This window comes from Choloepus didactylus (assembly GCF_015220235.1).
Source record: "Choloepus didactylus isolate mChoDid1 chromosome 24 unlocalized genomic scaffold, mChoDid1.pri SUPER_24_unloc1, whole genome shotgun sequence".
NCBI lineage: Eukaryota > Metazoa > Chordata > Mammalia > Pilosa > Megalonychidae > Choloepus > Choloepus didactylus.
In genome coordinates this window covers 693442-719876 of record NW_023637604.1, presented here as the reverse complement: position 1 = coordinate 719876, position 26435 = coordinate 693442, and the positions used below count along the sequence as shown (strand labels likewise).

At 37.3% G+C, this 26435-nt stretch overlaps 1 pseudogene; it reads left to right on the top strand.

The window, feature by feature from the left end:
• Positions 1–18778: 18778 nt before the first annotated feature.
• Positions 18779–19671, top strand: LOC119525153 (annotated as a pseudogene).
• The last annotated feature ends 6764 nt before the right edge of the window (positions 19672–26435 follow it).

Genomic DNA, 26435 nt, shown 5'->3' with positions numbered 1-26435 from the left:
GAATGAAAATGAGAACACAACATATCAAAACCTATGGGATCCAGCAAAAGCAGTACTGACAGGGAAGTGTAGCATACATCAAAAAGGAAGAAAGAGCTAAAATCATGGAATAAATGGAGCAACTGAAGAAGCTAGATAATAAACAGCAAACTAATTCTAAACCAAGTAGAAGAAAAGAAATAACAAGGACTAAAGCAGAAATAAATGGCATAGAGAACAACAAAAAAAACGAAAAGAGTAGCAAGAATAAATACCACCAAGAGTTGGTTCCTTGAAAACATCAACAAGATTGACAAGCTCCTAGCTAGACTGACAAATTCAAAAACAAAGAAGACCCATATAAACAAAATTATGAATGGGAAATGTGACATTACTGTGGATCCCAAAGAAATTTTAAAAAATTATAAGAGGATACTATAAACAAACATATGCCAACAAACTGGATAATGTAGAGGAAATGGACAATTTCCTGGAAACATATGAACAACCTAGACTGACCAGAGAAGAAATAGAAGACTTCAACCAACCAATCACAAGCAAAGAGATTCAATCAGTCATCAAAAAACTTCCCACAAATAAATGCCCAGGGCCAGATGGCTTCACAGGGGAATTCTACCAAACTTTCCAAAAAGAACTGACACCAATCTTACTCTTTCAAAACATTGAAGAAATTGGAACACTACCTAATACAATTTTATGAAGCTAACCTCAATCTAATACCAAAACCAGGCAAAGATGCCACAAAAAAATGAAAACTTCAGGCCACTCTTCCTAATGAATATAGAAGCAAAAATTCTCCACAAAATATTTGCAAATTGAATACAAAGACACATTAAAAAAATCATACACCATGACCAAGTGGGGTTCATTCCAGGCATGCAAGGATGGCTCAACATGAGAAAATCAATGTAATACAACACATTAACAAATCAAGAAAAAAATCAAATGATCATCTCAATAGATGCTGAAAAAGCATTCAACAAAATCCAACATTACTTTTTGATAAAAACACTTCAAAAGGTAGGAATTGAAGGAAACTTCCTGAATATGATAAAGAGCATATGTGAAAAACCCACAGCCAGCATAGTACTCAATGGTGAGAGACTGAAAGCCTTCCCTCTAAGATCAGGAACAAGACAAGGATGCCCACTGTCACCACTGTTATTCAACATTCTGCTAGAAGTGCTAGCCAGGGCAATCCAGCAAGACAAAGAAATAAAAGGCATCCAAATTGGAAAGGAAGAAGTAAAACTGTCATTATTTGCAGATGGTATGATCTTATATCTACAAAACCCTGAGAAATCGATGATGCAGCTACTAGAGCTAATAAACAAATTTAGCAAAGTAGAGGGATACAAGATTAATGCACGTAAGTCAGTAATGTTTCTATACACTAGAAATGAACAAAGTGAAGAGACACTCAAGGAAAAGATAACATTTTCAATAGCAACTAAAAAAATCAAGTACCTAGGAATAAACTTAACCAAAGATTTAAAAGACCTATACAAAGGAAACTACATAACTCTACTATAAGAAACAGAAAGGGACCTTAAAATATGGAAAAAAATATTCCATGTTCATGGACAGGAAGGCTAAATGTCATTAAGATGTTAATTCTACCGAAACTCATTTACAGATTCAATGCAATCCCTATCAAAATTCCAACACCCTATTTGGCAGACTTGGAAAAGCTAGTTATCAAATTTATTTGCAAAGGAAAGATGCCACGATTTGCTAAAAACACTCTAAAAAAGAAAAACAAAGTGGGAGGACTTATACTCCCTGACTTTGAAGCTTATTATAAAGCCACAGTACTCAAAACAGCATGGTACTGGCGCAAAGATAGATATATCAATCAATGGAATTGAATTACGAATTCGGAGATAGACCTCCAGATCTATGGTTGACTGATGTTTGATAAGGACCCCAAAGCCACTGAACCAGGATGTAACAGTCTTTTCAACAAATGAGGCTGGCAGAGTTGGATACCCATACCCAAAAGAATGAAAGAGGACCCCTACCTCTCACACTACACAAGAATTAACTCAGAGTGGAACAAAGACCTCAATATAAAAGACAGTACCACAAAACTCCTAGAAGATAATGTAGGGAGTCATATTCAAGACCTTATATTGGGAGGTCACTTCCTAGACCTTACACCCAAAGCACAAGCAAGAAATGAAAAAATAGATAAATGGGAATTCCTCAAGCCTAGAAGTTACTGTAACTCAAAGGAATTTGTTGAACAGGTGAAGAGGCAGCCAACTAATTGGGAAAAAATTTGGGAAACCATGTATCTGACAAAAGACAGATATCTTGTATATATAAAGAAATCCTACAACTCGATGACAATAGTACAGACAGCTCAATTATAAAATGCGCAAAAGATATGAAGAGACAGTTCCATGAAGGAGAAATACAAATGGCCAAAAAACACATGAAAAAAATGTTCAGCTTCACTGGCTATTAGAGAGATGCAAATTAAGACCACAGTGGGATAACATCTCACACCAATTAGAATGGCTGCCATTAAACAAACAGGAAACTACAAATGCTGGAGAGGATGTGGAGAAATTGGAACTCTTATTCACTATTGGTGGGATTGTATAACAGTTCAGCCACTCTGGAAGACAGACTGGCATCTCCTTAGAAAACTAGATATAGAGTTACCCTTCAATCCAGCAATTGCACTTCTCAGTATATACCCAGAAGACCTGAAAGCAGTGATGTGAACAGATATCCGCACACCAATGTTCATAGCAGCATTATTCACAATTGCCAACAGATGGAAACCCAAATGTTCTTCAACAGATGAGTGGATAAATAAAATGTCATATATACACACAATGGAATACTACACAGCAATAAGAAGAAACAATGTCGTAAAACATATGACATCTTGGATGAACCTTGAAGACATAATGCTGAGTGAAAGAAGCCAGGCACAGAAAGAGAAATATTATACGGTACCACTAATGTGAACTTTGCTAGAGGAGAATGCAGTGTGTCGGGGTTCCCCACCTTGATGGTTGCTGATGTGCTCACAGACATTGGGGACTGGTGGCTTGATGGGCTGATCCCTCCATCATGGGGCTTGCCCTTGGGAAGACTATTACTGCAAAGGAGAGGCTAAGCTTGCTTATAATTGTGCCTAAGTGTCTCCTCCTGAATACCTTTTTGTTGCTCAGATGTGGCCGTCTCTCTATAGCTAAGCCAACTTGGCAGATGAAATCACTGCCCTCCCTGCTATATGTGATCTGACACCAATGGGGTGTAAATATCCCTGGCAATGTGGAATATGACTCCCAGGGAGGAATCTGGACCTGGCATTGTGGGATGGAGAACATCTTCTTGACCAAAAGAGGGATGTGAAATGAAGTGAAATAAGATTCAGTGTCTGAGAGATTCCAAAAGGAGCCAAGAGGTCACTCTGTTGGGCACTCTTATGCACAATATAGATAACCCTTTTTAGCTTCTGGTGAATTGGAATAGCTAGTAGTAAATACCTGAAACTATCAAACTATAACCCAGAACCCTTGAATCTTGAAGACAAGTGTATAAAAATATAGCTTATGAGGGGTGACAATGTGATTGGGAAAGCCATGTGGACCACACTCCCATTTGTCCAGTGTATGGATGGATGAGCAGAAAATCAGGGGAAGGGGAAATACCCAGTTGTTCATTTTTACTTTAATTATTCTTCTTCACTTTAACTTTTATTCTTCTTACTTTTGTGTGTGTGGTAATGAAAATGTTAAAAAGTTAATTTTGGTGATAGATTCACAACTATATGGTGGTACTGTGAACAACTGATTGTATGCTTTGTATGACTGCATGGTATGTGAATATATCTCAATAAAATTTAATTAAAAATAAAGAATAACATTGCAATGGTTCTCAAAACTAAACCATCATTGGACCTAAAGGCCATAAAATTAGGCCAGAACCTATATGCCAAATAGGGCAACTGCATACTAGATAGAAGATTTAAGTAGCAGCAAGAGACTCCTAAAATAGTAATCAAAATGTCTAGTATGCAATTGAAAATTACTCTTCATACCAAGAACCAGGAAAACCACAATTTGAATGACAAAAGACAATCAAGTGACACCGATACCCAGATGGATCAGATATCGGAATTATCTGACAAGGCTTTTAAAACCTCTGCCATAAAATGCTTCAGCAATTATAAATTATCTTAAAAGCCAAAAAAAAAAAAAATAGAAAACCTTAGTAAAGAAATAGAAGTTATATAAAGAAAGCTTTATAGAACTGAAAAATACAATGACTGAAATTAAAATGTTCACTAGAGGGACTCAATACTGGAGTGAAGATGAGAGAGAACAGAATCAGTGAACTTGAAGACACAGCAATAGAATTTACCAAATCTGAACAAGGAGAAAAGAGACTGAAAAAATAGAGAATGGAGCCTCAGTGACCTGTGGAATAACAACATATCTCAAATATGTATCATCAGAGTCCCAGAAGGAGATGACAAAGAATATGGGGCTGAAAAATTATTCAAAGAGGAAGGGAAAACAGAGGGAACAAATAGAAAACAAGTAATAAAATGGCAGACTTAACCCTAACATATAAATAATTATTTTAATATATAAATGGTCTAAATGTGCCAATTAAAAGACAAAGATTGTCAGAATGGATTACAAAAAACATGACGCAACTATATGGTATCCACAAGAAACTAACAAAATGACCTGAAAAGGTTGAAATTAATGAATGGAAAAAAATACACCATGCAAGCATAAATTTTGAAAAAGCACCAGTAGCTATATTAATATCACATAGACTTCAGAGCAAAGAAAATTAATAGTGTCAAAGAAAGGCATTACACATTATTCATGAAATGACATTATTATAGAGATGGAGAACAGATTGGTGGTTGGCAGCCCGGGTTAGGGATGTGGGAGAGGAGGTGGGCGAAGCCATAAAGGGGTAGCATGTGTGAGCCTTGTCATGACAGTATCTTGATGTGGTGGTAATTACATGAAAGTACACAAGTAATAAAACTGCTACACATACATACAAGTTGTTATATGACTGGAAAACTCTGAATATCAGTGTCAATTTCCTGGTTTTGATATTGTACTATAGTTATGCAAGATGTTAACATTGGAAGAGGCTAGGTGAAAGATGCATGGGACATCCCTGTACATTTCTTGCAACTTCCAATAAATCTGTAATTATTTCAAAATCACACACACACACACACACACACACACACACACACACATATCCAGAATCTGACTAATCCTCACTTACTCCACTACTACCACTGCAGTCCAACCATCTTCTCTCACCTGGATTACAGTAACATCCTAACTGGTCTCCCTGCTTCTTCTTTTGCCCCCTTAAAGTTTATTCTCCACACAGCAGCCAGAATGTGCCTGCTATGTATAAATCAGATCAAGTCACTCATCTTCTCTCAAACTCCCAATACCTTCCCATAACAGAATAACATACATAGTTCCTATTTCAACCTTAAAAAGCCTACGTTTGGCCTCTGAACACATATTTGACCTTATTTTCTACCACTATCTCCCTCACTATCCACATTCTAGATACACTGGCCTCCTTGTTGTTCCTTAAACACGTTCCCACCTCAGGGACTTCACACTTACTCTTTTCTCTGCCTTAAAAGCCCTTCCTCCAGACATTCACATTCCCTGCTCCCTTGCTTCATTCTAATCTCTGGTCAATGTCACCTCATCAGAGGTATCTTTCCTCACCACTCAATCTGAAATAGCACCACCTATTACTTCTTATCCCCTTATCTTAGTTCATCCACCTCACAGTCTTTAACTGTTTATTCACTGCCTATATCACCCTCAAGAGTGCAAACTCCATGAGTGCAGGAACTTTGTTCTCTTTATTTTCCATCAGCCTGCCTCCTCTCTGCCGAGAGAGACCTCAGTGTTCCTTTCCTGCTTGCTCCGGGTTTATCTGTGCTTGTAGCTTCTATTCAGCAGTTGAAATTTCTCAAATTAGGGCCTGGTTGAGCTACTGCCCCTTGCTCCCAGCAGAGACCACTTCTTTTTAATGTAGGGAAGTGTTCCAACTCAATGGGCCATGCCCATGGGGGAGGAGCACCAGCGCTGCAGTTTAGGGGGCTTTACCTACAGTTCTATGCTGTGGTCTCAGCCCTTTCACCCATTCCAGGCTTGTGTACAGTGTGTGTACAGTTACAGGTGTCCCCCAACAGTTGTTATAGCCTATATACTAGTTGTTCCTGGCTGTCTGCTAGCTACTCCAGAGGACTAACTAAATTCCACACTTCCCTACACCACTGTCTTGCCCTGCCTCCCCCTAAGTTGCATTTTCTTGAGTAAACATTTGCCCAGTTACTGAATCCCTTTATTTTGTTTTCCAGTGTTTTGAAGAAGGTAGCTCTACCAGTTTTTACCAATCAGCGAGTTGAGGAAACACATGGCAAAACTGATGATGGCTATAAAAACATATGGGCAAACAAGGAAAAACTCAAAGGTTTGAAAAAACAAATGGCAGAACATTTGGATTGTTCCCATCTCTTGGCAATCGTGAATAATGCTGCCATGAACATTGGTGAGCAGATATCTGTTCATGTCATTGCTTTCAGATCTTCCGAGTATATACCAAGAAGTGCAATCTCTGGATGGAAGGGTAACTCTATATCTAGTTTTCTAAGGAACTTCCAGACTGACTTCCAGAGTGGCTGAACCATTATACAGTTCCACCAACAATGAATAAGAGTTCCAATTTCTCCAACAGTTTTAACCACATGTTAAAGTAAAAACCATACTGCATCTGGGTCTCACATGAGGCCATGGTGAAAGCTAAAAGTACAAGGAGGGTCAACTTATTAAGTGTTCTGTGCTGCATAACAAATTTTTCTCATCCATACAATACTATAAATATTAAGAGAGTTAATACATATACACATGGATCAAGGGAGGTGCTATATCATAGTTTCATATTATTACTATCATTACTGCTTTCTAGAAAAGAAAACAATCATGAGTCCTTCAACAGTTCCTCATTACTGAAATTGCTAGAAACAAATGTGTTTTTCAGACCCTTCACATTGTCATGCGTGTTTTCTGAGTGCTCTATTTGCCAATTCCTGACACTCTGTAAATATATTTCTGAGGATAATACTTGTATTATTAGAACCTCAGCAATCAGCTTTTATGGACAGCTACGTTACATATCTGTCAGCTGATGGGAAACTCAAAATTTTTAAAAGTTTAAAAAATGCAAATCCAGCCATAGTTTCCCCTTTTCAAATTCAAACAGCTTCTTTTTGAATGCATATTAAGAATTTTATTTCTATCCCTATTTTGTCTAATTAGCTCCATTTCTTTGGGGATCAATTTGAATGTCCAAATTATTAGCTTTCTGTCATTTGTCATTAAGAACCTGGGCTTTCAACTCTTCAGGTAAACTCACTGCCCTCCCCCCTATGTGGGACATGACTCCCAGGGGTGTAAATATCCCTGGCAATGTGGGACATGACTTGCGGGGATGAGCTTGGCTCTGGCATCATGAGATTGAGAAAGCCTTTTTGGACCATAAGCAGGAAGAGAAATGAAACAAAATAAAGTTTCAGTGGCTGAGAGATCTCAGTAAGAGATGAGAGGTCATTCTGGAGATTATTCTTACACATTATACACCTATCCCTTTTTAGTTTTTAGTGTATCAGAATAGCCAGAAGGAACCTGAAACTGTTGGACTGCAACACAGTAGCCTTTATTCTTGAAGATGATTATATAACTATAAAACTTACACTGAATGACCATATGATAGTGAAAACTTTGTGGCTCCCACTTCCTTTATACATGGACAGATGAATAGAATAACGAGGACAAAAAGTAAATGAATAATAGGGAGGCATGAGGGGTATGGGACGTATTGGGTGTTCTTTTTTTACTTTAACTTTTATTCTTACTCTTTTTTGTGTGTGGTAATGAAAATGTTCAAAAATTGATTGTGGTGATGAATATACAACTATTTAATGGTACTGTGAACAACTGATTGTACACCATGGATGATTCTATGGTATGTGAATATATCTCAATAAAATTGAATTTAAAAAGTGGCAGAACTAATGGGAATGAAAGGCACAAGAGAACAGATGAAAAACACAATAGAGACTAACAACAGCAGACTTGAAGAGGCATAAGGAAGGATTAGTGAACTAAATGACAGGACATCTGAAATCCTACACACACAAAAACAGACAGGGAAACAAATTGAAAAATATAAGCAGGGTCTCAGGGAATTGAATGACTACATAAAGTGCAAGAATATGCGTGTTATGAGTGTCCCAAAAGGAGAAGAGAGGAAAAAGGGGCACAAAGAATAATGGAGGAACTAATCACTGAAAATTTCCCATCTCTTATGAAAGACGTAACATTGCAGATCCAAGAAGTACAGTGTCCCCAAACAGATTACATCTGAAGAGGCCTACTCCAATATACTCACTGATCATATTGTACAATGTCAAAGACAAAGAAAGAATTCTGAAAGCAGCAAGAGAAAAGTGATCCACCACATTCAAGGCAAACTCGATATGACTACATGAGGACTTCTAAGCCAAAATCATGGAGGGGAGAAGGCAGTGTATGATATATTTAAGATACTGAAAAAGAAAAAATGCCAACCAAGAATTCTATATTCAGCAAAACTGTCCATCAAGAATGAAGGAGCATTTAAAATATTTTCAGACAGACACAGAGAGTTTGTGAACAAGACTCCTGCTCTACAAGAAATACTAAAGGTAGTACTACAGGCAGATAGAAAAACACAGGAGAGAGAGGTTTACAGAACACTACAGAAATGAAAGCTATCATAAGCATAAAAAGAGAGACAGAGGAAAAATTAAAAATAAAATAAGATAGCCTGGAAGAAGATGGTGGCATAGAGAGGAGTGGAAGCTAGTTAGGCCCCTGGTAAAACTAATAAACAATCAGGAACAACTAGTAAATAATCTGGAAAAACTGTGGGGGGAAAAACATGACTGTCCACTCATCATACACCAACCTGAATTGGGAGGAATGTCTGAGATCACAGCATAAAATCTGTAAGTAAAAACTGTGGATCCAAGCTGAGAGCTCCCTTCCCCCCCCACAGCAGCCCAAACTGCAAATTCTCACTGTGTTAAAGCAGCACTCTCCAAGCAAGCAAATATAGCTCAGCCCAGCTCCAACTGAAGTTTTAATTAACAAACATGGACTGTTAAATAAAAACTATGAGGCAGACAGAGGCTTTCAGTGATGACTGACCTTGGAGAGCCAGAGGATCACTCTGGGAGGGAGGGGGAGCCCAGAGGACCAGGTGCTATCTCTGGCGAATGGGTGAAACTGAGGGTGGCTACAGACTGGCCCTGAAGTGGGGATTTCTGTCCCTTTTTTGGCTCACTAGAGAAATCCTCAGCCATTTTCAGTTCCCAGCACTCTGACCCAGACAAGGGTGGAGATAGCAGAGACAGAGAGACTATTCAAATGAAAATGACATCTTACCAGGGGGTGTATTTTCTCTAAGAGGAAAGACATGGGGCCCAACTCTACTACCCACCTCCCATTCAGAACCAGACCCCAGAGCCTGGGGAAAAACAGCCATGGGCTACAGCTCCTTACACTAGTCTGTACCTACAGGCTGACAGGCACCAACTGCTAGGCAGAAAAGCACAGTGACTTGAGGCCTCACAGGGTGTATCAATCTTCTAGGACACCCTCAGGGAAACTGGATACTATTGCTTCCTTCCAAGACCTGAGCCTTTTCTGGTCTGGGAAAATCTGGTTGGGGTAACCAAGGAAATCAGATGCCTAGACAACAGAAAACTACAACCTACACTAAGAAAAATGAAGTTATGGCCCAGTCAAAGGAACAAACTTACACTTAAACTGAGATACAGGAATTTAAACAATACTAAATCAATTCAAAAAGTTTAGGGAAGATATGGCAAAAGATGTGAAGTGTATAATGAAAACACTGGGCATACATAAGGTAGAAATGGAAAATTCAAAAAAAACAACTGGCAGAATGTATGGAAATGAACGGCACAAAACAAGAGATGAAAGACACAATGGAGACATACAACAGCACATCTCAAAAGGCAGAAGAAAACACTCAGGGACTGCAGAACAAGGCACCCGAAAGCCTACACACAAAAGAACAGATAGAGAAAAGAATGGAAAAATATGAGCAACATCTTCCAGAATTAAATGACAACACAGAATGCAGGAATGTACCTGTCATGGGTGTCCCAGAAGGAGAAGGGAAAAGGGGTAGAAGCAATAATAGAGGAAATAATGAATGAAAATTCCCCATCTCTTATGGAAGACATAAAATTATGGATCCAAGAAGAACAGCATACTCCAAACAGAATAGATCTGAACAGGCTTTAGCCAAGACACTTCATAATCAAATTATCAAATGTCAAAGGCGAAGAAAGAATCCTGAAAGCAGCAAGAGAAAAGCAATCCATCACACACAAAGGAAGCTTGATAAGACTATGTGCAGATTTCTCAATAGAAACCATGGAGGTAAGAAGGAAGTGGTGTGATATAGTTAAGATACTGAAAGAGAAAAATCACCAACTGATAATCCTAGATCTGCCAAAACTGTCCTTATAATATAAGGGAGAGCTTAAAATATTCTCTGACAAACAGACAATGACAGAGTTTGCGAACAAGATGTCTGTTCTACAGGCAAAACTAAAGGGATCACTGTAGACAGAAAGGAAAAGACAGGAGTGAGAGGATTGAAGCACAATTTTGGGAGATAGTAGCAGAGCAATGTAAATATGCTGAACAAAGATGACTGTGAGTATGGTTGAAAGCAGAAGGTTAGGAGCATATGGGACACCAAAGGAAAGAGGAACCAAAGATAGACATATTGATCAATGGAATCAAATTAAGAATTTGGAGATAGAACCCCAGATCTACGGCCGACTGATCTTTGATAAGGCCCCAAAAGCCACTGAACTGGGACATAACAGTCTTTTCAAAAAATGGGGCTCAGAGACTTCAATATCCATATCCAAAAGAATCAAAGAGGAACCCTACCTCACACCCTACACAAAAATTAACTCAGAGTGGAACAAAGACCTCAATATAAAAGACAGTACCACAAAACTCCAAGAAGATAATGTAGGGAGTCATATTCAAGACCTTATATTGGGAGGTCACTTCCTAGACCTTACACCCAAAGAACAAACAACAAAGGAAAAAATAGATAAATGGGAACTCCTCAAGTTTAGAAGTTTCTGTACCTCAAAGGAATCTGTCAAAAAGGTGAAGAGGCAGCCAACTGAATGGGAAAAAAAATTTGGAAACCATGTATCTGACAAAAGACTGATATCTCGCATATATAAAGAAATCCTACAACTCAATGATGATAGTTCAGTCAGCCCAATTATAAAATGGGCTAAAGAGATGAAAAGACAGTTCTCTGAAGAGGAAACACAAATGGCCAAGAAATGCATGAAAAAATCTTCAGCTTCACTAGCTATTAGAGGGATGCAAATTAAGACCACAATGAGATACCATCTCACACCAATTAGAATGGCTGCCATTAAACAAACAGGAAACTACAAATGCTGGACAGGATATGGAGAAATTGGAACCCTTATTCATTGCTGGTGGGACTGTATAATGGTTCAGCCACTCTGGAAGTCAGTCTGGCAGTTCCTTAGAAAACTAGATATAGAGTTACCTTTCGATCCAGTGATTGCGCTTCTCCATATGTACCTGGAAGATCTGAAAGCAGTGACATGACAGATATCTGCACACCAATGTTCATAGCAGCATTATTCACAATTGCCAAGAGATGGAAACAACCCAAATGTCCTTCAACAGATGAGTGATAAATAAAATGTACATACACACGATGGAACACAACATGGCTATAAGAAAGAACGATGTGAAACATATGACAACGTGGATGAACCTTGAAGACATAATGCTGAGCAAAATAAGCCAGGTACAAAACAAGAAATATTATATGCTATCCCTAATGTGAACATTGAAAAATGTAAAACAAATGACTTATAATGTAGAATGTAGGGGAACTAGCGATAGAGAGCAATTAAGGAAGGGGGAATGATAACCCAATAAGAACAAATAAGCAATCATGGGTAAATTTAACTTTCTGGGAATGCCCAGGAATGACTATGGTCTGTTAATTTCTGATGAGTATGGTAGGAGCAAGGTCACAGAAATTTTGCTATACTAGGTTATTTTCTTGGCATAGAGTAGGAACATGTTGGAAGTAAAGTAGTTATCTTAGGTTAGTTGTCTTTTTCTTACTCTTTTGTTATCGTTTCTTTGAAATGTTTTTTTCATTGTATGTTTTTAAAATTTTTTTTGATATAGTTGATTTTTAAAAAGAGTTAATAAAAAAAAAATGAAAAAATATGCAGAGCCCCCTTGAGGAGCTGGTGGAGAATGCAGGGGTATTGGGTTGCCCCACCTCAATGGTTGCTGATGTGCTCACAGACATTGGGGACTGGTGGTTTGATGGGTTGAGCCCTCTAACACAGGACTTGCCCTTGGGAAGACTGTTGCTGCAAAGGAGAGGCTAGGCCTCCCTATAACTGTGCCTAAGAGGCTCCTCCCAAATGCCTGTTTGTTGTTCAGATATGGCTTTTCTCTCTAGCTAAGCCAACCTGGCAGGTGAAATCACTGCCTTCCCCCCTGCATGGGATCTGATACCCAGGGGAGTGAATCCCCCTGGCAACGTGGAATATGACTCCTGGGGAGGAATCTAGACCCAGCATCGTGGGATGGAGAACTTCTTGACTAAAAGGGGGATGTGAAAGTAAATGAAAGAAGTTTTGGTGGTTAGAAATTCCAAAAGGAGCCAAGAGATCACTTGTGGGCACTCTTATAGACAATATAGACAACCCTTTTTAGGTTCTAATGAATTGGAATATCTAGCAGTAAATACCTGAAACTATCAAACTACAACCCAGAACCCATGAATCTTGAAGACAATTGTATAAAAATGCAGCCTATGAGGGTTGACAATATGATTGAGAAAGCCATATGAACCACAATTCCCTTTGTCTAGTTTATGGATGGATGACTAGAAAAATGGGGGAAGAAAACAAAAGGCACCCAGTGTTTTGTTTTACTTTAATTGTTCTTTTTCACTTTAATTTTTATTCTTATTATTTTTGTGTGTGTGGTAATGAAAATTTCAAAAATTAATTTTGGTGATGAATGTACAACTACATAATGGTACTGTAAACAACTGAATGTATGCTTTGTTTTCTCTGACTGCATGGTATGTGAATATATCTCAATAAAAATGAATTTAAAAAAGGAAAGAGGAAAGATAAAGATTGGGACTGTATAACTCAGTGAAACCTAGGGTGCACAACAATTGTGATAAAAGGTACAATTATGTTTTTACATGAGGTAGAACAAATGAATGTCAACATTGTAAAATGTTCAAAATAGGGTGAGAATGGGGGGAAAATACAACCAATGCAAACTAGAGCCTATAATTTATAGAAACATTATATTATGCCTCCTTTAATATAACAAGGCAATATACCAACGCTAAATGCATATGGGTGGTGGGGCATAGGGGAAGGGTATGGGACTCCTGGCATTGATGATGTTCTCTGACTCTTTATTCTACTTTAGTTTAATGCTATCTTTCTTCTGCTGCTTCCTAGATGTCATGATTTGTGTTTTTTTTCTTTCTTTTTCTTTTTCTTCTGTCTCTCTACCTTCTTTGACTCTTCCTCCTTCTTTGTGGAAGAAATGGAGATGTCCTTAAATAGATAGAGGCGATGGTAGTGATTACATAAATACATGACTATACAGGGAATAACTGATTGTTTACTTAGGACAGAATGTATGTTGTGTGAAAAAAATCATCTTAAAAAATGGGTTCATGAAGAAACCTTGAGGGCACTATATTGAGTGAAATAAGACAGACATATAAGGACAAATATTTCAGGGTCTCACTGATATGAACTAATTATAATATATAAACTCATAGACATGAAATATAAGTTACCAGGATATAGAATGAGGCTGAAGAATGGGGAGTAGTTGCTTAATATGAGCAAAATATTCAACTAGGATGAACTTAAACATTTCAAAATGGACAGAGGTAATGGTAGCTGAATGGTGTGTGAGTGTGGTTAAATGTTTAGACATGGACAGGGATGATGGTAGCATGTTGTGAGAATAACTAACAGTGCTGAAAGATGTATGAAGAAGGTTGAAAGGGTAAGCTCAGAGTCACTTATTGCCACCAGAAGGAAAGGTTGAGGTTAAAAGATGGGAATGTATAAAACAGTGAATCTTGTGGTGGACAATGTCCGTGATTTACTGTACAAATATTAGAAATCTCTTTCATGAACTAGAACAAATGTATGATACTATAACTAGAAGTTGTAATAGAGGGGCATATAGTAAAAAATATACCTATTGCAAACTATATACTACAGTTAGTAGTATTTTAACATTCTTTCAACAGTAACAAATGTACTATACTAAAACTATGAATCAATAATGAAGGAGGGTGGTGGGATTTGAGTTTCCTTTTTTTGTCTTTATTTCTTTTCTGGAGTAATGAAAATGTTCTAAAAATTGAAAAAAAAATTAATTGCCATGATAGATGCACAACTGTATGATGGTACCGTGGCCAATTGACTGTACACTTAGAATGTTTGGATAATTCTATGGTATGTGAACAATCTCAATAAAAAAATTAAATTAAATTAAAAAAATAAAATAAGATAGGACTTATAAAATCCAAAAGACAAAATGTTAGATGGTAGCACAATATTGTAAGCACACTGAACAAAACTGAGTGTGAGTACAGTTCAAAGAGGAAGGCCAGGGGTGTGTATGACACCAGAAAGAAAGATAGAAGATAAGGACAGGAACTGCATATCTTAGCAAAACCTAGAGTGGACAGTTATGGCGATAAAATGTACAAATATAAAAATGTTTTCACATGAAGGAGAACAAATGAATGTCAACATTGCACGGTTTTAAAACTGAGATGGCAAATGGAAAAATACATTCAATGCAAATTGGATTAAGAGTAACATTGTAATATACTTCTATGAAATGTAACAAAGGTAATATAAAAAACTAAATGTTAATAAGAGGGAATTATAAGAGAGGGATATGAGATTCTCAGTGTTATTATGGTTGTTTCTCCTTTCTATTTTATTTTATTTTTTATTCTTTGTTGACTTTCCTCTTCTTTCTCTTTGGAAGAAATGGAAATGCCCTCATATAGACTGTGGTCATGAATCCATAAGTATATGATTATAACAAGAACCACTGATTGCTTACTTAGGATGGACTGTATGGTGCATGAATAAAACTGTTAAAAAATAAACAGAAAGATACAAGTGCTGGAGAAAACGTGGAGAGGGGGAGTACCTATTCACTGTTTGTAGGGAAGTAGAATGGTGCAGCCCCTCTGTAGGACAGTGTGGTGGTTCTACAGGAGACCAAGTATAGGGTTGCCATATGACCCTGCAACACCATTATATGGTATATATTGGAAGAACTGAAAACAGGGACATGAATGGACATTTGCACACTGGTATTTATGGTGGCATTATTCATGATTTGCAAAGAATTGAGGTAGCCTAAGGGTACATCAACTGACGAATGGAAGGGCGAACTGTGGTGTATGTATCAAATGGAATATTGAGTGGCAGCAAGAAGGAATGCAGTTGTGAGGCATCAAACTAGATGAATGAATCTTGAGGACAGTATGTTGAATGAAATAAGCCAGAAACAGAAAGACTAATATTATAACTCCTCACTAATATGGAATAAATATAATGTGCAAACTCTAGAATTGAATTTGAAAGCATAGGTTATCAGGGGAATACTTATTGTAAAGGTTCCTGGATTGCAATCTCTTACAGCAGTCACATGTATTCCTGAGTTGTTACAGATATTTATAAATTCTGAAATGCTTGGCTCTTTGTGTACAACCTGGTCATTCCCTGGAACATTAGGTATCTCTGTGACACCTGAGATTCAGAACTAGAGTTCTGCAGCTATCAAAGTCAGTATTACCCTATAGAGAAACTGTTTTTAAAAAAGTTGAAAAAATATCAGACTTCAATTAGAGGTATGAATGAAGCTGAACTGGTTAGGACTAAGACAAATCAGACTAAAGGGTAAAGGATGATATGACAGCATTTTAGAACTTTAAATTTTATGTTAGACAAAACGAAGAGATTTGTATCTGTTGTAAAATTTATATCTTCTGTAGTATACTATCTAATTTAACTTGTATGGTCAGTTTATTCAAACACCATATTTATGTAGAACCATGAATAGGAAGTGAGATCTTGTTGATTTTTACAGGTTAGTGTGAGGCCCCAATATTTCCCAGAGTAATCTGGATAGGGAATAAAAATGTATTTCCAAAGCCCCCTTGAGGGACTGGGGAAAATGTGGAAATATTAAACTTCCCAACCTGGGAAATTCCTGATATTCTCGCAAGCATTTAATAGGCCAAGCCCTTGATCTTGGAGACTTCCCTTATGAAATTTATTCCTGCAAAGGAGAAACTCAGCCTACTTATAATTATTACTAAGAGTCACTCCCAGAGAACCTCTTTTGTTTCTCAGATGTTGCCTCTCTCTCTAAGCCAACTCTGCAGATAAACTCACTGCCCCCCACCATGTGGAACATGACTCCTTGGGGTGAGCCTGGCCATGGCACTGGGGGATTGAGGTAGCCTTCTCAGACCAAAAGGAGAAGAGAAATGAAACAAAATAGAGTTTCAGTGGCTGGAATATTTCAAATGATTTGAGAGATCATTCTGGAGGTTTTTTCTTATGCATTATATAGACATCCCTTTATAGTGATTAGTCTGTTAGACTAGCTAAAAGGAAATACCTGAAACTGTTCAACTGTAATCCAGTAGCATTGATTCTTCAAGATGATTTTATAACTATATGGCTCTTAAGGTGTGACTGTGTAATTGTGAACTCACACTCCCTTTATCCACAGTATAGCCCACACTCCCTTTCTCCACTATACGGACAGACAAGAAAACAAAGACAGAAAATAAACAAATAATAGGGGTGAAAGGGGTATGGGATATTTGGGGTGTTCTTTTTTATTTTTATATTTATTTTTATTTTTTGGAGTACTGTAAATGTTCAAAAATTGATTTTGATGATGAATGTACAACTATATGATACTATGAACCATTGATTGTACACTTTGGATGATTATCTGGTATGTGAGTATATCTCAGCACTTAAAAAAGAAAATGCAACTTAAACAAAAAGGAGAAGTTCATGGCACCCTTGCTATTACCTCTCCTACCCCTCCTGTCTTTGGAGCCAACCTGCAGTCTCACTGTGGGTCTCTGGACCTGTTCCAGAGGGTGAGAGTAATCCGTATGCACATAATGGAGTATATGTATGTAGGTGCCAATCTATTAAAGGGTATTCTGAAGGACTGAAACAAGACACTTGTCTCTGGCACACCCTCTGTAGTGGTTGGAACATGAAAAACATGTTCTTAAATTTAATCCATGCCTATAGGTGTGAACCCAATATAAGTAGCACCTTTTGATGAGGCTACTTTAGTTAAGGTGTGGCACCCCTCAGTTTGGGTCTTAATCCTAATTATGGGGTCTTTTAAAAATGTAACAAATTCAGATGTGTGGGAGAAAGCCATGGAAGGAAGAAGTTGGAAGAGAAGGGACAGACCAGCAGGCACCAGCATGTACCGTGCCATGTGACAAACTAAGGACCAAGGGTTTCCAGCATCCAACCCCAAAATACTGCACTTCAGGAAGAAATCATCCCCTTGATGATGCCTTGATTTGGACTCTTTCCCAACCTCAAATTATGAGCAAATAAATTCCCATTTCATGGTATTTGATGGATCAGCCTAGGAAATGAAAACACCCTTTAAGAACTTGCACTGCAGGTAGAAGCAGTTTGGGTACAGCAAAGCCATGTAAGAAACAATTAAATCAAAGCAACCTGGGACAAAGGATTTCCAACTTTAAGATATACCATAGAGTACCTGGGAAGGAGGGAAAATATTTCATAGGGAGTAGAGGGGGCATTCAAATTCTTGTAAATGGGGAAATTCCTAAGGCCATGAACAAGAACAAGTACAGGACAAGATGCATGCTCAGAAAGATAGGATGTAGAAGTTTCATCTCAATCTGAACTTCCTGATAAGAGGGCAAAACTGAAAGACAACACCAGCCAACACCAAACCAATTTGAAAAGACTATTAAAGGTGTTTTTTGCATTGGTTTTGTTTTTGTTTTTGTTAGCTCTTGGCACTCAAGGAACTCTCTGTCTTATCACTAACTGGAAACAAACTTAAGGAACAGACAGCTTAGGGAATAATACCCAGTTAACATATTAAAATATTAAAATGTATCACATACAACAAAAGATTACAAACCAAACAAAGAAACAGGAAATGATGGCCCATCTAAAATGATAATAAAAAACTACATAAATCATCAACAAAGACAAGAATTTGAATAGGTAAGACAAAGACTTAAAACAATCTTCATTATGCTCAAAGAAATGAAAGAAAACACAGAGAAATAACTGAAGGATATCAGGAAAATGAGAGAACAACATGACAACTTCATGTTAATAAGAGAAATTTTAAAAGGAAGCAAACAGAAATATTGGAGTAGAAGACCACAGTAACTACAATAAAAAATACCTGAAAGGTTTTATATCCAGAGCAATACCTGCAATTGAGGATTCCTCCCAGGAAGATGGCTGCCTGACAGCATGGCTCAGGAATATGTGAATAGCAAAATCCACCCTGGGAAAGTGGTTGTGTTCATCAAGCCCACCTGCCCCTACTGCAGAAAAACCCAAGGGATCCTCTGTCAAATGCCCTTCAAACAAGGATGTGCCAGTCTGGATGTATTGTGTCCCCCAAAACACCATGTTCTTTGATGCAATCTTGTGGGGGCAGACATATTAGTGTTGATTCGGTTGGAACCTATTGATTGTTTCCATAGCGACATGACTCAATCAACTGTGGGTAAGACCTTTGATTGGATAATTTCTGTGGAGGTGTTACCTCCACATTCAGGGTGGGTCTAATTAAATCAGTGGAGCCCTATAAAAGCTCAAACAGAAAGAACTCAGTGCTGAGCAGATGAGAGTGACATTTACGAGCTGCAGCTGAGAGACACATTTTGAATACAGCTGTTGAAAGCTGACACTGACATTTTGGAGAACTCCATTGAAATGCAACCTGGGAGTAAGCAGATGCCAGAGATATGCCTTCCTAGCTAACAGAGGCTTTCCGGATGCCATTGACCTTCCTTCACTGAAGGTATACTTGTGTTGATGCTTTAATCTGGACATTCTCGTGGCCTTCAGAGTGTAAATTTGTAAACAAATAAACCCCCATTATAAAAGCCAATCCATTTCTGGTATTTTGCATAATGGCAGCATTAGCAAACCGGAAAAAAGGACTTCTGGAATTTGTTGATACAGCCACCAGTGACACAAATGCAATTCAAGATTATTTTCAACATTTCACAGAGGCAAGCATGGTAACTTGGGTCTTTATTGGATAAGATTGCATAGGTGGATGCTCTGATCTAATAAATATGCAAACAAGTGGGGAACTGGAGACCCGGTTATGGCAAATTGAAGCTCTGAAATAATTACAGAGCAGACTCCAATGATGTCCCCCTTGAAACTGGATGGCCTCACCAACACTGACAGCACTACTTGGTGGATGGATCTGGGGCCATTCTTACTGAGTTACAGCAACTGTTTACTTAAATTCTGAAATAGTTATCAAAATAATAATGATGATGATGATGATGAAAGTAGAGTTTGGGAAGGGGAAAAGTTTTCTTCTTCTCTTGGATCTGTATTAAAAAGTACACCAATTTTCCCAAAAACATGGGGTTGACTGATGGACCATGTCTGGTTTCTTCTGGATTGGCCTCTTGGTTTCCAAAGGACCATGACAAGTTCTGGATTAGGATCCATCCATTGATCCAAAAGATGTTCTTTTGGACATCTTTTTCTTACTGACTGTTCTCCATGTGCAAGAACTCCTATATCAATAAACTAGTGTTTCTCATCTACAATCATGTTTATTCCAGACCCACTAGGATGAATCTTTATTTGGTTTTTGGTTCTACCCACCAGTCAAAATTATTTTCCTGAGCTTAACTTTCTAGTTCACATTAAGAAATCAATAGCTTTTTAAAACAGCTTCTAAAATGTGCATTTCCAAACTACATGCATATCTCCCTTTGCCATCTTCACCCCACCTTATCCAGATGGCTTCATAGGGGAATTATACCAAACTTTCCAAAAAGAACTGACACAATCTTACTTAAACTCTTTCAAAACATTGAAGAAAATGGAATACTACCTAACATTTTATGAAGCTAACATTAATCTAATACCAAAAGCAGGCAAAGATTTTACAAAAAAGTAAAAGTACAGGCCAATCTCCACAATGAGTATAGATGCAAAGATTCTCAACAAAATACTTGCAAATTGAATGCAAAGACACATTAAAAAAATCATACAGCATGACCAAGTGGGGTTCGTTCCAGTCATGCAAGGATGATGGTTCAACATAAGAAAATCAATGTATTACAACAGACTAACAAATCAAAAGAGACAAATCAAGGGATCATCTCAAAAGATGCTGCAAAACCATTCGACAAAATCCAACATCACTTTTTGATAAAAACAACTCAAAAGGTAGGAATTGAAGGAAACTTCCTCAATATGATAAAGAGCATATATGAAAAACTCACAGCCAGAATACTGCTCAATGGTGAGAGACTGAAAACAATCCCTCTAAGATCAGGAATGAGACAAGGATGCCCACTGTCACCACTGTTATTCACTATGGTGCTAGAAGTGCTAGACAGGGCAATCTGGCAAGACAAAGATATAATAGCATTCATATTGGAAAGGAAGAAGTAAAACTGTCATTATTTGCAAATGACATGATCATATATCTGAAAAACCCTGAGAAATCAACACTACTGCAACTGGAACTAATAAACAAATTTAGCAAAGTAGCGGGATACAAGAAGAATGCACATACATCAGTAATGTTTCTATACACTGGAAATGACAAATCAAGAGAGACTCAAGAAAAAGATACCATTTTCAATAGCAACTAAAAAAATCAAGTACCTAGGAATAAACTTAACCAAAAATGTAAAAGACCTATACAAAGAAAACTACATAACTCTACTAAATGAACAGAAAGGGACCTTAAAAGATGGAAAAATATTCCATGTTCATGGATAGGAAGGCCAAATGTCATTAAGATGGCAATTCTACCCAAACTCATCTACAGATTCAATGCAATCTCTATCAAAATTCCAACCACCAACTTCACAGACTTGGAAAAGCTAGTTATCAAATTTATTTGGAAAGTGAAGATGCCTCGAATTGCTAAAAACACTCTAAAAAAGAACAATGAAGTGGTAAGACTTACACTCCCTGACTTTGAAGCTTATTATAAAGCCACAGCAGACAAAACAGCATGGTACTGGTACAAAGATAGATATATCAATAAATGGAATCAAACTGAGAATTCAGAGACAGAACCCCAGATCTATGGTTGACTGATCTTTGATAAGGCCCCTAAAGCCACTGAAATGGGACACAACAGTCTTCTCAACAAATGGGGCTGGCAGAGTTGGATATCCATATCCAAAAGAATGAAAGATGACCCCTACCTCATACCATACACAAAAATTAACTCAAAGTGGATCAAAGACCTCAATATAAAAGACAGTACCATAAAACTCCTAGAAGATAATATAGGGAGACATCTTCAAGACATTGTGACAGGAGGTAACTTCCTAGACCTCACATCCAAAGCACAAGAAACAAAGGAAAAAAATACATAAATTGGAACTCCTCAAGCTTAGAAGTTTCTGTACCTCAAAGCAATTTGTCAAAAAGGTGAAGAGGAAGCCAATTTAATGGGAAAAATTTTTGGAAACCATGTATCTGACAAAAGACTGATATCTTGCATATATAAAGAAATCCCACAACTTGATGACAATAGTACAGACAGCCCAAAATGGGCAAAAACCATGAACAGACAGTACTCTGAAGGGGAAATACAAATGGCCAAGAAACACATGAAACAATGTTCAGCTTCACTAGCTATTAGAGAGATGCAAATTAAGACTACAGTGAGACATCACCTCACACCAATTAGAATGGCTGCCATTAAACAAACAGGAAATACAAATGCTGGAGAAGATGTGGAGAAATTGGAACTCTTATTCATTGTTGATGGGACTGTATAATGGTTCAGCCACTCTGGAAGACGGTCTGGTAGTTACCAGATATAAAGTTACCCTTTGATCCAGCAATTGCACTTCTCAGTATACACCCAGAAGATCTGAAAGCAGTGATGTGAACAGAGAACTGCACGCCAATGTTCATAACAGCATTATTCACAATTGCCAAGAGATGGAAACAACCTAAATGTCCTTCAGCAGATGAGAGGATAAATAAAATGTGGTATATACACCAAATGGAATACTATGCAGCAGTAGGAAGGAATGATATCGTGAAACATATGACAACTTGAGTGAACCTTGAAGACATAATGCTGAGCAAAAAAAGCCAGGCACAAAAAGAGAAATATATGTTACCACTAACGTGAACATTGCTGGGTGAGAATGCAAGGGTATTGGACTTACCCACCTTGATGGTTGCTGATGTGCTCACAGACATTGGGGACTGGTGGTTTGCTTGGCTGAGCCCTCAATCATGGAACTTGCCTTGGGAAACTGTTACTGCAAAGAGAGGCTAGGCCTGCTTATAATTGTGTCTAAGTGTCTCCTCCTGAATGCATCTTTGTTGCTCAGGTGTGACCTTCTCTTTCTACCTAAGCCAACTTGGCAGGTGAAATCACTGCCCTCCCCCTTACCTGGGATCTGACACCCAGGGATGTAAATCTCCCTGGCAATATGGAATACAACTCCCAGGGAGGAATCTAGACCCGACATCATGGGATGGAGAACATTTTCTTGACCAAAAGGGAGATGTGAAATGAAATAAGTTTTGGTGGTTGAGAGATTCCTAAAGGAGCCGAGAGATCCCTCTGGTGGGCACTCTTATGCACAGTGTAGATAATCCTTTTTAAGTTCTGATGACTTGGAACAGCTAGCAGTAAATACCTGAGCCTATCAAACTACAACCCAGAACCCATGAATATTGAAGGTGATTGTATAACAATGTAGCTTATGAGGGGTGACAATGTGATTGGGAAAGCCATGTGGATCACACTCCCCTTTGTCCAGTGTATGGATGGATGTGTAGGAAAATGGGAGCAAAAAAAAAAAAAGCACCCAGTGCTCTTTTTTACCTTAATTGTTCTTTTTCACTTTAATTTTTATTCTTATTACTTGTGTGTGTGTGGTAATAAAATGTTCAAAACTTAATTTCGGTGATGAACCCACAACTATATAATGACACGGTGAACAACTGATTGTACACTTTGTATGACTGTACGGTATGCGAATATATCTCAATGAAATTGAATTACTAAAAAAATAAAAAATAAAAGGCATTGAAATTGCAAAGGAATAAGTAAAATTGTCATTATTTGCAGATGATATGATCGTATATTTTGAAAATCCTGAGAAATCAACAACAAAGCTACTTGAGCTAATAATCAAATTCAGCAAAGTGGCAGGATACAAGATTAATGCATCAGTCAGTAATGTTCCTATATACTGGAAAGGAACTAACTCAAGAAAAAAATTCCATTCACAATAGCAACTAAATATCAAATACCTAGGAATAAACCTAACCAATGTTCCTATACACTAGAAATGACCTAACTCAAGAAAAAAATTCCATTCACAATAGCAACTGAAAAAAACAAGTACCTAGGAATGGACTTAACCAAGCACATAGAAGCCCTCTACACAGAAAATTAGAAAACTTTACTATAAGAAATCAGAGGACCTAAATAGGTTGAAAGATATTCCATGTTTATCAATAGGTAGGCTACATACTGTTAAGATATCAAGTCTACACAAAATTATCTCTAAATTCAATGCAATTCAAATAAAAATTCCAGCAACCTCCTTTGCAGACGTGGAAACTGTGGTGGAACTGTAACCTATAACATCCTTTGAAATTTGCTCTATAGCTATTTGTTGAACTGTGCTTTGAAAGTCTTCACTTTTCTGTATATACCCTATATTGCATAAAAAGGAAAAAACTAAAACTGTGGAACTGTAACCCATAACAATTTTTGAAATTACCTATATAACTACTTGTTGAGTTGCACATCAAAAGTTAACATCTTTCTGTATGCATGTTATATTTTACAATAATGGAAATAGCTGAAGTTGTGGAGCTGTGACCCACGATATTCTTTGAAATTTCCTCTCTAATTACTTGTTAAATTGTCCTTCAAAAGTTATCACTGTTATGTATGTTACGGTTGACAATAAAAAATTCATTGAAAAATTAAATGAACTAATAAAGATCAAAAAAGACAATGTGGATCAAATTAAAAATAATACTTAAGACACACAACAGCAGATTTGAAAAGGCAGAAGAAAGGATAAATGAATTAGAGAACAGAGTGATGGAATGCAAAAGCACAAAAGAATAAATGGTAAAAAAAATCAAAAACTTTGAAATGGATCTCAGGGAAATAATGGACAACAAGAAGTGCACAAATATAAGAATCATTGCTGTCCCAGAAGGTGGAGAGAAGAGTAAAGGGCTAGGAAGAGTATTTGAAGACATTCTTGTGGAAAACATCCCAACCCTTCTAAATGATAAATATGCCAATAGAAGATGACCAATGAAATCCAAGTAGAATAAATCTAAATAAACCAACTCTGAGACATTCTGATCAGACTTTCAAATGTTGAAGAGGAGAAAGTTCTGAAAGAAGCGAGAGAAGAAATTCACTACATCCAAGTGAAAAAAAGGAGTAAGTGCTGACTACTCAGCAGGCACCATAGAGGCAAGAAGGCAATGGTATGACATATTTAAGATTCCTAAAGGCAAAAGTTGCCAGCCAAGGATACTTATCCAGAAAAGCTTTCCTTCAAAACTGAGGGAGAGTTTAAAATTTTCACAAACAAATGCTGAGAAAATTTAAGAGACCTACACTGTAAGAAATACTAAAGGGAGCTCTACTAGCTGAGAAAAAAAGAAAGGAGACAGAGGCCTTGTGAAGGGCGCGGAACTGAAGAGTATTAGTAAGGGTAACTTAAAGAAAATAGAGGAAAAAGACACATCTGACAAAAACCAAAGGATATAATGGCTGATTCATGAACTGCCTTTACAGTAATAACATTGACTGTGAATGAATTAAACTCTCCAATTAAAAGATATAAATTGGCAGAATTGATTTAAAAAGTATGAACCATCAATATGCTGCTTAAAAGAGACTCATCTTAGACCCTGAGACACAAAGTGGTTGAACGTGAAAGGGTGGAAAAAATATTCCACACTATCTATAGTCAAAAGAAAGCAGGGGTAGCAATACTAATATCAGATAAAATAGACATTAAATGAAAAGATGACATAAGAGACAAAGAAGGACACTATATACAAATGAAAGGAACAATTCACCAAGAAGAAATAATCATAAATGTTTAAGTACCAATCAAGAGGCTCCAACGTACATGAGACAAACATTCGAAAAACTGAAGGAAGCAATAGACGTTTCTACAGTAACTGGGGGAAATTTCAATACACTACTCTCTTCTATAGATAGAATAACTAGAAAATCAATAAGTAAATTGAAAACCTAAACAATGTTATAAATGAATTACACTTCAGATATATATACAGCATTACATCCTAAACTACAGGATATACATTTTCCCCTAGTGATCATGGAACCTTCTCCAGGATAGATCATATGCTGAAGCATAAAACAAGCCTCAGTACATTTAAGAACATTGAAATTATTCAAAGCACATTCTCTGACCACAAAGGAATTCAACTAGAAGTCAATAACCATCAAAGAACCAGAACATTAACAAATATGTGGAGGCTAAAAAACACACTTCTAAACAATCAGTGGGTCAAAGAAGAAATTTCAAGAGAAATTGCTAAATATCTACAGACAAACGAAAATGAGTACACACCATATCAAAATCTATGGAATGCACCGAAGGAAGTGCTGAGGGGGGAATTTATAGCTTTAAGTGCATATATTAAAAATGAAGAGAGAGCTAAAATCAAAGAACTAACGGAACAGCAGAAGAAGCTAACAAATGGTCAGAAAACTGATCTTAAAGCAAGTAGAAGAAAAGAAATAACAAGGATTAAATCAGAAATAAATGATATAGAAAACAAAAAAAAACAATAGAAACAATAAATAAAACCAAAAGTTGGTTCTTTGAGAAGGTCAACAAGATTGATAAACCCTTACCTAAACTGAGAA